At 42.4% G+C, this 18,341-nt stretch overlaps 1 long non-coding RNA gene across 1 annotated transcript in view; it reads left to right on the top strand.

Moving 5' to 3' along the window:
- Window positions 1-9,561: 9,561 nt before the first annotated feature.
- The window catches only part of LOC140593600 (uncharacterized), a 30,581-nt gene continuing 21,801 nt past the window's right edge, over window positions 9,562-18,341 (top strand). The window contains exons 1-2 of the long non-coding RNA XR_011994006.1: window positions 9,562-9,719; window positions 11,650-11,737. This is a non-coding gene — a long non-coding RNA (uncharacterized lncRNA). The remainder of the gene's footprint in view (window positions 9,720-11,649; window positions 11,738-18,341) is intronic.

Raw genomic sequence — 18,341 nt, 5'->3', positions numbered from 1 at the left:
CTATGTTTAAGTCAATTTTTCAATCACAAATCACGGAGTAGCCTAAAACTAGTCTTGGCAGCACTGTAAAATAAAATGGATTAGCAGAGTGGTAAGGCTGCATCGACCAGGGGTTAGCTAGTTAGTGAATTTTCAAAACTCAATACGACATAGCATGTCGGGAGTGCTAGTATCAGACCTAACATAGATTACCAACAACCTTAGCATATTCAAGGGGGGCGGCACATTTTCTGTCAACAGGATCAGAAGTGCCAGTGTGGCTTTAAAGCGCGGTACACACTTAGAACGCGATTCATTGTGGTGTTTACGCATGATGTCAGTGTTTACATTTTGTTTTGTTGTCCTATGCACCATATCTTATGATTGAGTTGGTGTTGTCATACAGTTTGCATACCTGTCATAGACAAGATTATTAGATCTGTATGGCACAGTGTGATCGGTAATGATTTTATAAGATTGCTAAAATCACAAAGTGTGTACCAGGCATTACGTTTTAGAAGCGTGGTGTGGCACGCTGAAGGTAGGCATGTCTTCCCTGCCTTGTTTAATATGACTGTTTGCAGTTACAGTAAGCTGCACTTACCTCTAGATGTTTCCTTAGGTTGGACATGGACTGTTTAGATGTCGACAACATCTTTGCAGCCGGTAAACACGCACTGCATTGCACAGTTAAATTTGTGCCTTTTTCCGTAATGTATCGGAAATGTTTTTTATATTTCCAGCAATGGGATGCATTCCTTTCCTTGTCTGCCATTTCCTGTAACAGAAACTCAGACCGCTCAGACAAGTTAATTAGCAGAATTGGCGCTGCAAATGTAGACGCGACAGGATAACCAATCAGAAGCATCGAATAGTTTCAAACTTTCGGCTATGGAGTGAAATAGCAAAGGAGGATGTTTTGCATAAGAAAAACACGAAAAGCAATAAAAATACTGTTATTAAAGAAATTAGCAAGGTTTTGCATACAATCTTATGATGTAACTAAAATTGTAATCATTAATATTTCCATAAGTAACGGTAATTTAATTATACTGTTTTCTCTAATAACTAACGGATTACAATTTTTTTTGCAATTAAATTACGTAACGCCGTTACATGTAACTTGTTACTTCCCAACACTGTTTAGCAGATGTATTTGTGCAAGGCAACTTCACAAATGAGGATCAGACAGCATCCCTGGAGCAACTGGGGTAAAGGGCCTTCCAGATAGGACCCAACAGTGATTTGACTATTTGGCCAGCCACGGGTTTGAACCTGCAACTTTCCATGATCTCCTGAGCAACAGATACTTAGACGCATCAGTCATTCTCCTCACAGCACTTTTTCTAATAACATCATCATGTGAGTGAAGTTAGTCATAATTGCCCTTGATGATTCCAACATCCCCTTAATGACAAAGAAGCTCCCCTAGGACCTTTGCAAAGATAAATGCTTCGCACTGTTGGTAACGTGAAAGACTGCCACTGGCTCCATATTCAATACCCATTGCCATGTGTGGCTTTTTCTAACCATATAGACAAGAGACGCATACACAGGACTTGTGAGGAATGCATCTCTATGCCTTTCTATAATTTATTTTACTCCATAGCTTCAAGCATTCAGTCATTGTTTGTTTTGAAATTGTTGTTTTATTACCTTGAAAACTCTTCTGGGAGGTTTATGAGAATTGTTGCTTAGCAACAGGGGAAAGTGTGATCAACTAAAGGAATTTACTGATACAGGTTATTAAAAAAGTGAAAAAGTTGGAAAAAAAGGTCTCACAAAGGACCATAAATGTGTCACACATGGTTATGAGAACAATAGAATGAACAGGTAACTACCAAAAAAATTAACAAATGAGTAGTAGTAGGCCTACTGAAATTGGGAGATTACGAACAAATGCTATTCTTCTAGTAGATCTGGCAATTAACATTCAACATCTTCACAAAACATTATAGAATCCCAGGCCTAAGGGCCCCAGAAAGGAAGCCTGAGGTGACAGTGATAAGGAATAACTCCCCCAGAGAGTAGGAGAAACCTCAGGAGAAACGAGACTCAAGCAGGAAACCCATCATCTTCTGGCCAGCACAAGTTCACATAATTTAATGCAAGGTAAATTAAGGCAGATGGAGAGACAGCACAGGTCGGCAGGTGCATTATGTGGTTCCTTTGTATCTGGACCACTGAGTGATTTACTGAGTGGGAGGGGATGCAGAAAGTGCAGGAGCATATGCAGAACAGAGCAGCAGTAATACAATTAAGACTGTAGATTTGGTTTCGCAAAGAAAAAAATCAGACTTGAACCCCCTCCACAAATATACATGCTAGACCCACAACATTGGTACGGACATATTGCTACTGTCCATACCCAAACCTATGTCCTTGCCTGCAAGACAACACTGTAAGAATGATGAAGAAGCTCTTGCAGCAGTAATTATAACAATGAGGTAGATGTAGGTGTGAACACAGGCATGAGGAATCCCACCACATCACTGCATGCAAATCAAGAGTGACAGCACTGCCAGTACAGTTCATACTGAGTTAATGAGCCCCACCTAGCCGCAGTGGGTGGCTCTCAATGGCCATGTGTGGTTCAGCAGGTGCCGGTGATTGGAAGGTCACCAGTTCTAATCCCTAGTTTAGCAGAATTATGTCATTGTTGGGCCCTCTAGCTTGGTCCTTAACTCCCAATAGCTCCAGAGACTGATCCTGCTTTCTCAATTGTACATCTGTTTTATTTGCTGAACAAAATAAATGTAATGTAGAATACTTTTCAGGCAAGCATAACCTTTTCCACTCAGTGAACTAATAAATAACCTCCTCCTTAAGTGCAAAGCAAATAAGGGAGATTGTATGCACCTAAAAGATTGTCCTATGGGGCAGGGAAACTCAAAGCTTTATTAGTAACAGTAGCTTAAAATCAATACGAAATTTAACAAGAAACCAGTGTAATGATGACAAAACATGACTAATATGACCACATTTCCTGATTCTAGAACATTTACATATCATTTATTGATTTAGCTGATACTTTTGTCCAAATCGACATACAAGTGAAGAAAAAAAGTGACTGCATTCTGAAAAAAAAGTAAGGCTGTTAAAGGACCAAAAAATACATCAAGGAAGTAAAGCATTACAGTAGTCTAGCCTTGAACTCAAAGACATGGATGAGTTTTCCGTATCAACGGATAACATATGCCTAAACTGTACATACACTCAGGATTATTAGGAACACCTGTTCAATTTGCCATTAATGCAATTATCTAATCAACCAATCACATGGCAGTTGCTTCAATGCATTTAGGGGTGTGGTCCTGGTCAAGACAATCTCCTGAACTCCAAACTGAATGTCAGAATGGGAAAGAAAGGTGATTTAAGCAATTTTGAGCGTGGCATGGTTGTTGGTGCCAGACGGGCCGGTCTGAGTATTTCACAATCTGCTCAGTTACTGGGATTTTCACGCACTACCATTTCTACGGTTTACAAAGAATGGTGTGCAAAGGGAAAAACATCCAGTATGCGGCAGTCCTGTGGGTGAAAATGCCTTGTTGATGCTAGAGGTCAGAGGAGAATGGGCCGACTGATTCAAGAAGATAGAAGAGCAACTTTGACTGAAATAACCACTCGTTACAACCGAGGTATGCAGCAAAGCATTTGTGAAGCCACAACACGCACAACCTTGAGGCGGATGGGCTACAACAGCAGAAGACCCCACCGGGTACCACTCATCTCCACTACAAATAAGAAAAAGAGGCTACAATTTGCACGAGCTCACCAAAATTGGACAGTTGAAGACTGGAAAAATGTTGCCTGGTCTGATGAGTCTCGATTTCTGTTGAGACATTCAAATGGTAGAGTCAAAATTTGGCGTAAACAGAATGAGAACATGGATCCATCATGCCTTGTTACCACTGTGCAGGCTGGTGGTGGTGGTGTAATGGTGTGGGGGATGTTTTCTTGGCACACTTTAGGCCCCTTAGTGCCAATTCGGCATCGTTTAAATGCCACGGCCTACCTGAGCATTGTTTCTGACCATGTCCATCCCTTTATGACCACCATGTACCCATCCTCTGATGGCTACTTCCAGCAGGATAATGCACCATGTCACAAAGCTCGAATCATTTCAAATTGGTTTCTTGAACATGACAATGAGTTCACTGTACTAAAATGGCTCCCACAGTCACCAGGGGCCTCATGTATAAACGGTGCTTACGCATGAAAATGTTGCGCACGCCCGTTTCCACGCTCACGTCGAGATGTATAAAAACTAAACTTGGCGTACCGCCACGCACATTCTCACGGCAACCCCAGACAAGGCGTACGCAAGTTTCTGCTCGATTTGGCAAAATGGAGGCACCTACTGGCAAAAGAGTGCTACTGCAGTTTCACTGTGCCAGACTCGCATTCATGACGCGGTCTGCATGAAATACACCGAAATTATTTGGCCATCGGTCACCTGATCGTAATCAATCTGTGACAATAAAACGGTGCAGGGAAAGACAAAAAATATTCCAACCATGGCTGCTCTTGCATTGTTAGAGGACATTGCAAATGGAAGGGTCAGAATAGAGCTCGTATTCAGGGATCATATACTGATTTCCTGGCCCATGATGATGACTGGCTTCTAAGTCGATTCAGATTTCCAAGAGCAATCCTTTTGGAGCTGTGTGCTAAACTGGGGCCAGCATTACAAAAGCAGACGATGAGGAATTGCGCTATAGGCTACCTGTTCCTTTACAAGTTCTGTCCACTCGCGGGTTCTTAGCCACAGGTGCTTTTCAGCGAGAACTTGCGGACTGATCGGGTATTTCTCAGTCAACACTGAGCCGCGCCATGTCGGTGTTGTATGGGACAGCAAAATCTGCTTGTCACCCAGATACATGGGCGTAATTTCCAGGGGGGTCATGACCACAATAATCATGTTTCCCCTGTCATGGGTGGAGACTTCCACCCCCCCCCCCTCCTCAATGTTCCAGCCAAAGTTACGCCCTTGCCCAGATATATAAAATTTCCTTACACTGTGGTTGAACAGGCAAATATTAAAGTGCAATTTGCAGCGATGTCCAGTTTTCCCAACGTAGACGAAGCTATCGACTGCGCGCACATTGCTATTAAGTCACCTTCAGAGAACGAATTTGCTTATGTAAATAGAAAGCACTTTCCCTCTAGTAATGTACTCTATTAATGCATTGGGGGCACCTCTTGTACTGTTGTCTGTAAGAATAAACAAACAGAATAAACGAAAGTAACACCGCATCTGCGCCCTACGTGTTATTCATAAACATGCAAGTAATTCAAAGAAGTATGGTACAAGAAAAACTCACCCGCGATGACATCAGCGTCCCCCTCACCCGATAAAAGTGTGTCCCCAATCAACGCAGCAACTAGTTGCTCAAAGGTTGTGAGACCGGGAATTCCGCTACCTCCGCCTGTGCTGTTAAGACTCTTACGGTGAGCGGCCGCTCGTTTTTTCACGTCGATTTTAATGTCCGACCACTTCTTTTTAATTTCGGCCACCGTGCGAATTTTGGAACCAACACTTTTAACTGACTCCGCCACGCTGTGCCACTCCGTCAACTTTCGTTTATTGCTGATGCCACTTATACCACCAAATAATAACACTTTTCTTTTCTCGATTTCTGTTAACATGACCTCCACTTCGCACTCGCAGAAATACTTCTTTTTCCCTCGTGGTTTGTCCATTGTTGTTTAAGAAAAACATAGAACAAAGCATTTATACAGATTTACATATGCAAATATACATAAATATGGGCGGGTCGGGTGAGTGGCTGTGGGCTCGTTCATGTACGTAAAATTTCACGCTCATTGGGATTTATAAAGGGAATGTGCGTAGATCTGTGCTTACGCACAGTTTTATGCATCTGGATTTTTTCTTGCTTACGCACATTCCTAGTTTTGTCCGTACGCCATGTTTTAGTGTGAATTCTACGCACGTTGTTATACATGAGGCCCCAGATCTCAACCCAATAGAGCATCTTTGGGATGTGGTGGAACGGGACCTTCGTGCCCTGGATGTGCATCCCACAAATCTCCATCAACTGCAAGATGCTATCCTATCAATATGGGCCAACATTTCTAAAGAATGCTTTCAGCACCTTGTTGAATCAATGCCATGTAGAATTAAGGCAGTTCTGAAGGCGAAAGGGGGTCATACACCGTATTAGTATGGTGTTCCTAATAATCCTTTAGGTGAGTGTATAGCGTATGTATACCCTTGGCATACTCAAATTATCATTAACACAAAAAAACTAACTAGAATTTCTGCTTTTCTCTAAAAAGTTATTGATATCTTGTTAGATGGCTAGAAGAACACTGCTTCTACTGTAGGAGTGGAGGTAGTAGGGAGAGGAGTGACCTAAGTCAGGTCTGGGTTGAAGTATCAACATTGATCCCAGATGGGGTTATCTAAACAAATTGACAAATGGATATATTCCTTGAGATCCACAATCTACACTCACCTAAAGGATTATTAGGAACACCATACTAATACGGCGTTTGACCCCCTTTCGCCTTCAGAACTGCCTTAATTCTACGTGGCATTGATTCAACAAGGTGCTGAAAGCATTCTTTAGAAATGTTGGCCCATATTGATAGGATAGCATCTTGCAGTTGATGGAGATTTGTGGGATGCACATCCAGGGCACGAAGCTCCCGTTCAACCACATCCCAAAGATGCTCTATTGGGTTGAGATCTGGTGACTGTGGGGGCCATTTTAGTACAGTGAACTCATTGTCATGTTCAAGAAACCAATTTGAAATGATTCGAGCTTTGTGACATGGTGCATTATCCTGCTGGAAGTAGCCATCACAGGATGGGTACATGGTGGTCATAAAGGGATGGACATGGTCAGAAACAATGCTCAGGTAGGCCGTGGCATTTAAACAATGCCCAATTGGCACTAAGGGGCCTAAAGTGTGCCAAGAAAACATCCCCCACACCATTACACCACCACCACCAGCCTGCACAGTGGTAACAAGGCATGATGGATCCATGTTCTCATTCTATTTGTAGTGGAGATGAGTGGTACCCGGTGGGGTCTTCTGCTGTTGTAGCCCATCCGCCTCAAGGTTGTGCGTGTTGTGGTTTCACAAATGCTTTGCTGCATACCTCGGTTGTAACGAGTGGTTATTTCAGTCAAAGTTGCTCTTCTATCAGCTTTGCACACCATTCTTTGTAAACCCTAGAAATGGTTGTGCGTGAAAATCCCAGTAACTGAGCAGATTGTGAAATACTCAGACCGGCCCATTTGGCACCAACAACCATGCCACGCTCAAAATTGCTTAAATCACCTTTCTTTCCCATTCTGACATTCAGTTTGGAGTTCAGGAGATTGTCTTGACCAGGACCACACCCCTAAATGCATTGAAGCAACTGCCATGTGATTGGTTGATTAGATAATTGCATTAATGAGAAATTGAACAGGTGTTCCTAATAATCCTTTAGGTGAGTGCATATTTGTAACTCAGGGCTTATGTCTCAGCTGTGAGGAGGGCTGGTTCGTTCACAGAGTTCCAGCAGAAGATTGACTCACTTAGATTAAAAACGTAGCAGATTTGTAACATAACATGGTAACACTTTACTTAAGGTTTTTATGTTTTTAGTAATTTACAAACACACTCATAATGTATTATAATGCATTCATAAAGCGTTATAAACATGGCTATGAACATTTATATAAAGGCATAACACATTATACCCATGTCTATTATGTATTATGACGGCCTTATGAAGCTCTTATCTATAATGCACTATAGATGCCTTCATAATGCAGTACTAAGCATCCTTAATGCTTATACTCACCATTATAATGCATTATGAAGGTATATATAGTGCAATATAGATGAGGGCTTCATAAAACACTAATATGTTATGCCATTTGATAAATATTTATAGCCATGTTTATAAAGCATTATCAATGCATTCTTATTTGTTGTGAAAACATTTATAACTTGTCCAACATGCCAGGTCTTCTGTCCCTTGACCCCCAAGACCATAACCCCAACACTGTTGGAAATGGGGAACTAAGGGAATTTGGGCTGCTGACTGGATGGACAGCCCCAGTTTGAAGTGAAACAGAAGGCACAGAACTGGAGAACCCAAACCAGGAAGTTGAATGGACAAGAACACAAAACCATAGACAAGACGCCAGCTGCACAGCACAGCACACCAGCTATGGAATGATGGAAAGGGGATAGAAGTAAACCAGCAAACTATAGGCCAATCAGTTTAACTAGCATTACTGGAAAAATAATGGAAGCTATAATCCAAGTGAAAATGGTAGATTACCTGGATGCAAATAACATTCTGAGGGATAGCCAACATGGATTTAGGAGAGGTAGATCCTGTTTAACGAATCTACTTGAGTTCTTTGAGGAAGCTACAAGTGAAATTGATCACAAAAAGGCCTACGATGTGATCTACTTAGATTTCCAGAAGGCCTTTGATGTTGTCCCCCACAAACGGCTCTTGCTAAAGCTCAAAGCTGCAGGGATTTTACGAACTGTGGCAGCTTAGATCGAAAACTGGTTAACTGACAGGAAGCAGCGAGCAGTTATTAGAGGCACAATGTCACAGTGGGCCTGTGTTCATAGTGGGGTACCGCAGGGTTCAATTTTAGGACCACTATTGCTCCTAATTTATATTAATGATATTGACACCAATACATACAGTAAACTGGTTAAATTTGCAGCTGATAATGCCTATAAGCATACAAAAAGTAGCAATGTATAAAGCTATTTGTTCTGAAAATGTAAAATACTCACTAGATAAAATTAGTCAATGTCAACTCCATTCATAAAACACTTTTAAAACACTTACTGAAAAAAGTGCTGTTCAGCATATCCATCCATCCACTTTCTGTAACCACTTCTCCTATTCAGGGCCATGGGGTGTCTGGAGCTTATGGGCACAGATGTAGGCAGGGAACAACCCAGGATGGGGTGCCAGCCCATCACAGGGCACACTCATACCTATAGGTAATTTGGTACCTCCAATAAACTTCAGCATGTTTGTACTGCGGGGGGAAAGCCAGCGTACCTGGAGGAAACCCCACAAAAGGTGAGAGTCAACAGTGCTAACCACTGCACCACCCTGCCATCCCTGTACTGCACAGAAACTAATAGACACATTTCAATTATAGGTTTATTATAGTTAGAATAGTAAACAAAACAATAATAAAATAGACACAACTACAAGCAACAATCTAAAAATTCAGAACAAATTAAAAGCCAAGGAATAAAAATGTGTACTTAAAAGTCACTGTAAGTAGTAAGTAGCTGAAGTAGGTACAGTCCTATTGTGAAGAGGTAAGGTATTCCAAAGTTTAGGTGCTGCCACAGAAAAGACACAACCACCCCTTTTTTTGGTCTTGATCTTGGGACATTCAACAGCATCTGATCAGAAGACCTGAGTGACCTAGCTGGGATGCAAGGATGTAGGAAATCAGAGATAACTCGTGGTAATGACTAGGACTGTGTCCAACCGAATTTTATCAATTGAACCAGACTTGGCTGTTCAATATGTGTGCTGGCAGAGAATGATTCTTGCCAGCAGAGGGCGCTGTTATTTTTTTGTATATTTGGTTTGTGCACAATAGACAGGAAATAGGAACTGCATGCCACATGTTTAGCTTTAGCCATCAGAGGTAGAAGTCAGGTCTTTCTAGACTTAAGCTACAGTACGTCCATCCTTCTTTATTCTTCCTCAGAAAGCATTGCTTGTGAGTACTTTGATTATTAATATGTTCTAAAGGTATTATGGATGACAATTTGTGCGAAGTGTTTTAGTGAATTGTATTTAATAATGGTTTGTGTTGGTGATATGTCTGCATGGTGGCTATGTATATATATATTATTTTGGATGTATGTTCTTTACTATTCCTGCTACTTACGGTATTCATGGGAAAACATGAAGCTGTATTTGTGTAAATTATATTATTTGTGAAATATCATTTCAGTGTTTATTATCTAGTAATATTATGCTTGTATTAGCTGTGCGTGCCTTGTATTAGTGCAGGCTGCATGTTTAGTAACGTTTACATACAAACGTAATGTTTCTCTTCTGACAGAGAAAGTAAGTTATTTCTCTTTTTGCTTTTCTTTAGTTTCATTCTGTAGATATTTGAAGGGAACGTCACAATAAAAAGGACATAACACCTGTCACCTATCTACGAGTTTATCTGTCTGCTTAACTGTGGTCAGTTGGAGCAGTGAGGGCAGAACAATATGGATATTCCAAACTGCAGTCCTGGAGGGCCGCAGCCCTGTGTAGCTTAGTTCTTTTCCTGTTCAACCACGAATGATTCAGCTCAACAGCTATGTGGTAATTAGCAGAAGAAGTTGAATCAGGTGTGTTAAACAAGGGGAAACCCAAAAATGTGCAGGGCTCTGGCCCTCCAGGACTGCAGTTTGACACCTGTGATTTAAATAAAGCCACAGTGATTTCCTACATGAATCTATAGCTGTGAAAATCCTGCTGGCCTAGTGTTAAATTCACAGAGGGAAAATAGGAGGTAGATGAAATATAATTAATAGATTTCTGTTCACATTGACCCATTTTCTCCGCTAATGCTCCTCTAAATTTAAGGATTCATTATTTTAGGCTATTTGGTTTTTATAAACGTGTTTCTGGACTAAGCTATCTACAGGATGATAAGAAGTTGAAGAAGGCTTAGTGTTCTGCCACCCCAATGCGCCCTGCATGCGTTGACAGACAGATAACTCCTCTACCAATCTCCACGCTGAAGCAGATATTCTGTTTAATGGATGACTGGAAGTAGGGTAAAACTAAAAAGAACAAATTAAATGTAATTACATCGAAAGAAAAGGAATATTTCACATACTGTATAATTACCAGTGTACCATAAGAATGTATGCGATATAAGTCGCATATAAGCATATAAGTCTGCACTGATGCATATAAAATAAGCACTGTAACTGTAAATAAAGTATCTGAAAACTTTCACATTCCAAACTGTATACTAAATAAATAGCAACGTACTGCAACAAAATAACCAAATAACGATATGTAACCGTAACATAAGTAATATAAAATTTGTGTATAACCAATAAACGCGTGGTGACACACACGTGTATAAAGAATCAAAGTTTACACTTAACGCAAAATACTATCAAACATAGTTTAATTACTCTTAACATAACTCACATACCAACGATACTCCCGAAAGACAAGAACTGTAGCAGATGGCTTAAGGTGGGAGGAATCACGATAACAGCCTGCTCTCTTCCATGCAATAGACTAAAGCTGGTCCTATATTGATGACATCATCAGCAAGTTACCACTCTTAAAGAAGCCAGCACCCTTTTCTCTAATATCACAAATGACAACACACTCCCCGTCTGGTATCACAAGATACCACCTTTGCTGATAGACGAAGAGAAAAATAGACCAGTCTCTGAATTAGTCTGAAGGAATGAGCATTATCACTTCAGTTATAGGTCTGATGAACAATTTCGACTGTTCTTTATCCATAACCTTGATCTCCACCTTTCGTACCCTTCCATCTTCACTTGGGAACGCTCTGGAGATGCGCCCCAAAGGCCACTGGTTACGTTTGGACTGATGGTCTTTCATAAGAACTATGCTGCCCTCTGTAATGTCTTGCCTGCCCATTTGCCACTTCTTCCTAGGTTGCAACGTGGAGAGATATTGTTTTCGCCACCTGTCCCAGAAGGTGGACGCCAGATTTTGAACTTGTTTCCACTGCCCTTTGAAAAGGTTGGTATGATCAAATTCTCCAGGTGGACAAGGACAAAGACCGTATTTTTGAGTGAGTAATGTTGCGGGGGTGAGAATGAGAGGGTCCTCCGGGTCCATAGAAACCGGTACCAACGGTCTGTAATTTATTATCGCTGTCGCCTCCGCCATGAATGTTACAAGAACCTCGTGTGTGATTCTTGACGGTCCCAGCTGCAGCATCATTGAGTCCAAAATCTTGCGAGTCATCCCAATCATGCGCTACCATACTCCACCCATGTGGGAAGCGTGAGGAGGGTTAAAGATCCATGAACATCCTTGTTCTGCAAGAAACTTTGTGACCTTGCTTTCATCCAAGTTGGAGGGCATGGCCAGTTCTCTACACGCTCCTACGAAATTTGTCCCTCGATCCGAGCGTATCTGCTTTACTGGACCACGAATGGCAATGAGGCGTCTCAGGGCGTTTATGAAGCAGGATGCGTCCATAGACTCCATTATCTCGATATGGACAGCTCTGATGGTTAAACAGGTGAACAACACCGCCCATCGCTTGCTGTTCGCAAATCCTCCTCTAGTGCGGCGGGCAGAAATGGTCCAAGGACCAAATACATCGGTCCCTACGTAGGTAAACGGGGGCTCGGTGTTGATTCTGTCCATTGGCAGGTCGGCCATCTTCTGTGTTTCACTTCATCCACGCAGTTTCCGGCAAATCACACATCCAAAGATAAGGGAACATATACATCTTTTGGCTCCCACGATCCAAAAGCCTGCCAAACGAATGGCACCTTCCGTGAAGTGTCTCCCTTGATGTTGAGATTGCTCATGATAATGTCTCACTATCAAAACTGCAATGTGATGTCGTCATGGAATAACAATGGGATTGCTTTCTTCAAATCCAGTGTTCGCTCGAGACATACGACCGCCGACTCTCATAAGTCCGTTCTCATCTATGAGGGGATTCAGAGTAAAGAGGGGACTGTTCTTTGCGATATTCCTGCTCTCTTTGATGCATCTGAATTCCTCAGCGAAAACTTCCTGTTGCACAGCACGAATGATGGTACACTTGGCTCGGCCCAATTCTTCTACACTGTATGGTGTTGAACAACGATGCCATCCTTTGCAATCTTTTCCGTCTTTGACCAGGTCTCTTTTATAGGTCCATACGATGTGTATTAGGCAAGCGATAGCACGAAGGAGCTTCCTCCAATTCGAGAAACGCTGGAGCCGTTCTGAGCCTAGCTGCCTGTCCTTCATTAAGGTGACAAATGTTGAGACTTCAGGACGCACTTCGACATCTGACATAGGATCAACAAGATCAAATAGGCCTGAGGAGAGGTATGTTTGATTGGGGCATAACAAGAATGGAGGACCGGTAAGCCATGTTGTGTCTTTCAGACAGGCTGCAGGTACAGATCTCGTTGCATGGTCTGCTGGATTCTGCCCACTTGCTACATAATGCCATTGCTGAGGATGCGTGCTTTTCCTAATTCTTAGTACTCGGTTGTTAACAAAAACATGGAACCTATGCTTCTCGTTATGAATGTACCCAAGTACCACTTTGCTGTCTGAAAAGAAGTTCACACTGTTAAACTCAGAATCCATTTCAGACATTATAAGGTCAGCCATCTGCACAGCCAACACTGCACCACAGAGCTCAAGCCGTGGGATGGTTAGCTCTGGACGGGGAGCTAGCTTGGCTTTCCCCAAGATGAAGCTTATCTTGCAGCTCCCATCAGGATTTGAACTCCTCATATAAGCTACTGCAGCTATAGCTAATACAGAAGCATCTGAGAAGATGCAAAGCTCTCTCTGAGAAACTTCAGAAGAGAAATCTTTTGTATAATGTCTTGTGATCTGGAGATGATGAAGCTCTTGAAGAGAGACCTTCCATTGCTGCCAAGGTCCCATCTTCTCTGGAGGCAAAGGCGCATCCCAGTCGCGTGACTCAGTCGTGAGTTCCCTTATCAAAGCTTTACCACGGATGACAACTGGAGCTGCGAACCCAAAGGGGTCGTATAAACCGTTTACAGTTGAGAGGACTCCACGACGTGTGAATGGCTTTGTGTCACATGACAACTGAAACGTGAACGTGTCAGTAAGGAGATTCCAACTAACTCCAAGGGTACGTTGTACTGGCACTGCAACCTTGCCTAGGTCCATGTCTCTCAGCTCACTAGCTTGGTCATCCAAAGGAAACGCGTCCATAACCTCCTTACTGTTGGAAGCGATTTTGTGGAGCTTCAGGTTAGAACGTGCCAAAGCTGCTTGTGTCCTCTTGAGGAGATCAATTGCAGCTGCTGAAGATGGTAGTGATCTTAAACCATCATCCACGTAGAAATCCCTTTCTACGAACCTTCCAACATCTGTTCCAAACTCTGTCTCAGTCTCTCTTGCTGCTTGTCTAAGCCCGTAAATCGCAACAGCAGGAGAAGGACTGTTCCCAAAGATATGGACCTTCATCCTGTACTCGATAACGCTCTTTTCTGGGTCGTTATCTTCAAACCAGAAGAACCTGAGAAGGTCCCTGTCTTCTGGCTTGACAAGGAAGCAATGGAACATTTGCTGAATATCTGAAGTAAATGCTACCGCTTCCTTTCTAAAGCGCAAGAGCACCTCAAGAAGTCCGTTGGCCCTTCAGAAGTACATCGTTCAGTGAAACTCCATTGAATTGACAGCTTGAATCGAAAACCACTCGGATCTGTTCTGGCTTCTTCGGGTGATAAACCCCAAAGAGCGGCAAGTACCAATGCTCATCCTGCTGCTTAAGTGGTGGGGCAATCTCTGCGTGACCCTTTGCCAGTACCTTGCTCATGAACGCAAAGAAATGTTCTTTCATGATAGGTTTCTTGTCAAAAGACCGTAGTAGAGATTTGAAGCGATCTAGAACCTGCTTCTTGTTGTTTGGTAGGCGTCGCCTATGAGGTTTAAATGGAAGGGGCGCCACCCAGCTGTTTCTTTCATCTTTGTAGAAACCTTCCTTCATTATACGGAGGAAAGTCAGATCTTCAAAGGATGGGACAAGCTTCTCGTCGTCCTTTTGTTATTTTGAAGACGTCCCATTCTACGTGATGTTCGTCTTCCCATGCAGGCCTTGACGCAACAGCCATAGCTCGAAGACTAGAAACATCATCACAAACATTTTCTTTGATATGACAAGTGTTAGGACACGGCTTGAAAAGTGATTGGCGACCATTATCCAAGGTGTTGGCGAAGAGAACATTGACTCTATCAGGCTTGTGCAACTTGCCTAGACAGACGTTACCCACTACGACCCAACGAAGGTCTAACTTCAATGCGTAAGGGGCTTCACAGGGTCCGTTAATATGCTTTATCAGTTTATGTACCTTAATGATGTCTCTTCCCAACAGCATCATTATTGGAGCGTCTGGGTCCATTTCTGGGATCTGCCCTGCAATACCTTTCAGATGTGGTTGGTGAAGAGCAACTTGAGGTGTGGGTATCTCAGAGCGATCGTCTGGGATGTCATCACACTCTATTAAGGTGGGTAGAGAATGAATGACTTGACCATCGACTGACGCTACCTGAAACCCGTGTGCTCTCCTCCCTATCTTTTGGGAGACTCCAGCACAGGTTTTGAGGTAGTAGGAAGAACTGTCACAATCCACATAAAAAATTTCAAAGAATTTTGATCTCACCAAAGATCGATTACTTTGGTCATCGATAATGGCGTAAACCCTTATTGCCTTCTCCCTTTGGCCACTTGGAAACCCTGAAACAAGACAGATCTTGGAGCATGTTCTGCTGCTCGAATTGCTACCGCAAACTTCTGTACATTTGGTAGACACATCAACTTCGGAAGAGTCTCGCTTCTCCCCGCCATACTCTTTAGTGAGTGCTTGAGCCTTAGCAGGTCTATCCATGGGTTTTGGATGCCGGAGAGAATGGTGCGCTTCACTGCCACATTCAGTACATTTGACAAATTTTCCACAGTTCCTTGCAAAGTGAGTTGTTGATGACACGCATTTAAAGCAGATCCCATTCTATTTCAAAAACGCCTTTCGATCTTCAATGGATTTCTCTCTGAACCCATGACATTTGTTGAAAGGATGTGGTTTCTTATGTATAGGACAGAACTTTGTTAGGTCTATCTTGGGTCTTTGCGTTTCACCAGTCATTGACCTCTGAGGAGAGACGTCGGTCTTGTGAACTGAGATGGATGTTCTGTTCATGTACCTGGGATGTTCTAGCCTTAAATGATCGGCTTGAAGGGAAAGGGCAAAGCTAGGATCATTTCGCATTCTGGCTTGTTCCACAACGAAGTTGACAAGTACAGAAAATGGAGGAAAGGCAACTCTATGTTGTTGTTTGAAAGTATAGCCCCGTGTCATCCACTTATCTTGTAGATTGAAAGGCAGCTTTTGCACTATGCTGGCTATGCCACGAGCAGTATCCAAGCATGCAAGACCGAGAAGCACCCCCTCAGATTTTGCTACTAGAAGCTCCATCAGAAGATCTCCTAACTCTCTGAGTTTCTTCGTTTCTTTATTTGAAATCTTTGGGAAAGTCTCCAGTCTCTTGAGTAGTGAGCTTTCAACAACCTCAGGTGCACCATAACAATCGTCTAACCGTTCCCAGATCATCAAGAGACCTCTGTCGGGGTTCTTCACATGCACCGCTCTGCTGTGTTTCACTTGCTCCCTAGAATCTGTTCCTAACCACTTGACCAAGAGATCCATCTCCTCTTTAGCTGTGAGATTGAGATCTCCAGTAGCAGTAAAGAATGATGCTTTCCATGCTCTGTAATTTTCAGGACGGTCATCGAATTGTAGTAAACCTGTAGAAACAATTTCTCTTCTTGCCATAAATCTAACAAGGTCAGTTATATTCTGATTTGTATCGATGTTTGTATGTGGAATGGTTGTGTGAAATCGAACATGAGGTGGAGTTGGAACGCGTGCGTTGTTCTCGGGGTACCTATGTGTATTGGTAGCCATATGTCGTGACTGCTTGTTAGAATGCGAATGAACATGCGTTGGCAAGCGGCTGGGAACATCAGGTGGTCTCACATGAGCCAAGTAAGGATCTTGTTTGATCTTGACAGGAGGAGAGAAATTTGTACTCTGTGACAACCTATCAGGGTATGGAGCATATCTGTCAGCTTCCTCAGATTGTAAATTCTGGCTAAGTGTTTCATTGTTGAAGACGCTCTCTGAGATTTTCCAATGACCGAGGTCTTCACCTGAATCAGGTGCCTCTAACTCATATGGGAGCAGTTGTGGCATTCTCTCTTGAAGCGGTTCAGTTGGTGGGGGTGGTGGCCACCAATCTTCTGAAATGACGTGTGGATCGAGCTGTTTGTTAGATTGCAGTCTAGCTTGTTCTTGTATATAATCTTTAGTTCTTTGAGTAGTGACATGAGAAACTGAGGTGTGTTGGCTGCTGGATTTACGGCTTGATGCTTTGTCACTGTCTAACGCTGTCGACAGAACTTCGGCTTTAGCAACTGCCACGGCAGCTTCCCTTTCAATATCTAGCACTGCTAACTGTGCTTCTAAACATGCTCTCTCTGCGTCCAAATGTGCCCTTTGCATCTTTATCTGCATCTCCTTTTCTGCATATCTAGCTTTAGCTTTGGCTTCTTCAGCTTCAGCCAGGGCAATAGCAACAGCAGGAACAACAGCCGAGCCCCTTAAGTTTTTGGAGGGTGTTGACTGATTAGACCAAGTCACTAGACTGCTGTTAGTGGACTAGTAATCAACATCTTGCCTCTTGCACTCAATTAAATGAGCCTGCATGCAATATTTCTGTAAGTTACAGGTACCTGAAATTCAACAAGCTATGGACAATGCTAGAAATCCTGCTTTGTTATACAGGCCCCAGTTCTCCATTTAATTCAGGGTACTCCAGTTTAAATGGACTCTTTGTTCATTTACCTTTAGCCCAGACTACCTAAAATATGACAAGTTATCGACCGGTCACGTATTGTGTTTACATGTAGTCAGCCAGCAGCATGCCAGATAGACTGCTGCAGACATGCTTACTACAGACTGGAACAAATATGAATGATTTTAGGATTTACTAATGTTTTTGACCATTAAACTTTATTTACTTTACCTGTGAACAAATGTTACCAGATTTACTGTTAGCAGAACTAAATTTAGCAGAAGCTAATTTGTCCGCTAACAAGTTTCAAAACTAGCAGAAAAGCTAAACCGCCAAGACAAGAGTTAGATTTGTTAATTAGTGGATTAGTGGAACCTTGCCCACCACTGGTTATTTATAACTTAGTCAGATATTTTCTGGCAAGCTTACCTGAACCCACCCAACCCATGGGTTGACCAGTGCATCTAGATAATTGCTAATGTGGGTAATGGCAAGTGCCCTGCTAGAATATAAAAATATATTTATCATATCCCTTATTTATAATTCTTCATTGAAATCTCACTCCTTTTGTAAGTTTCTATTTTATCATGTTATTGTAATGCACACTGAGAGACAAAAAAAAGACAGTTCAGAATGTAAGGCCAGGACAGGAGAAATATGATCTTGCTTGCGTACAGGTTAAAAACCACACAGCAGCATTCTGAACCATCTGCAGGTGAGAGAGAGAGAGAGAGAGAGAGACTTTTTGACTTTTGCACCAGCCTTTATTAAGTCAGTCAAC

The sequence above is a fragment of the Paramormyrops kingsleyae genome, chromosome 12 (assembly GCF_048594095.1).
Source record: "Paramormyrops kingsleyae isolate MSU_618 chromosome 12, PKINGS_0.4, whole genome shotgun sequence".
Classification (NCBI taxonomy): domain Eukaryota; kingdom Metazoa; phylum Chordata; class Actinopteri; order Osteoglossiformes; family Mormyridae; genus Paramormyrops; species Paramormyrops kingsleyae.
The sequence above is the reverse complement of the archived record's forward strand: the minus strand, read 5'-3'. Positions and strand labels throughout refer to the sequence as shown.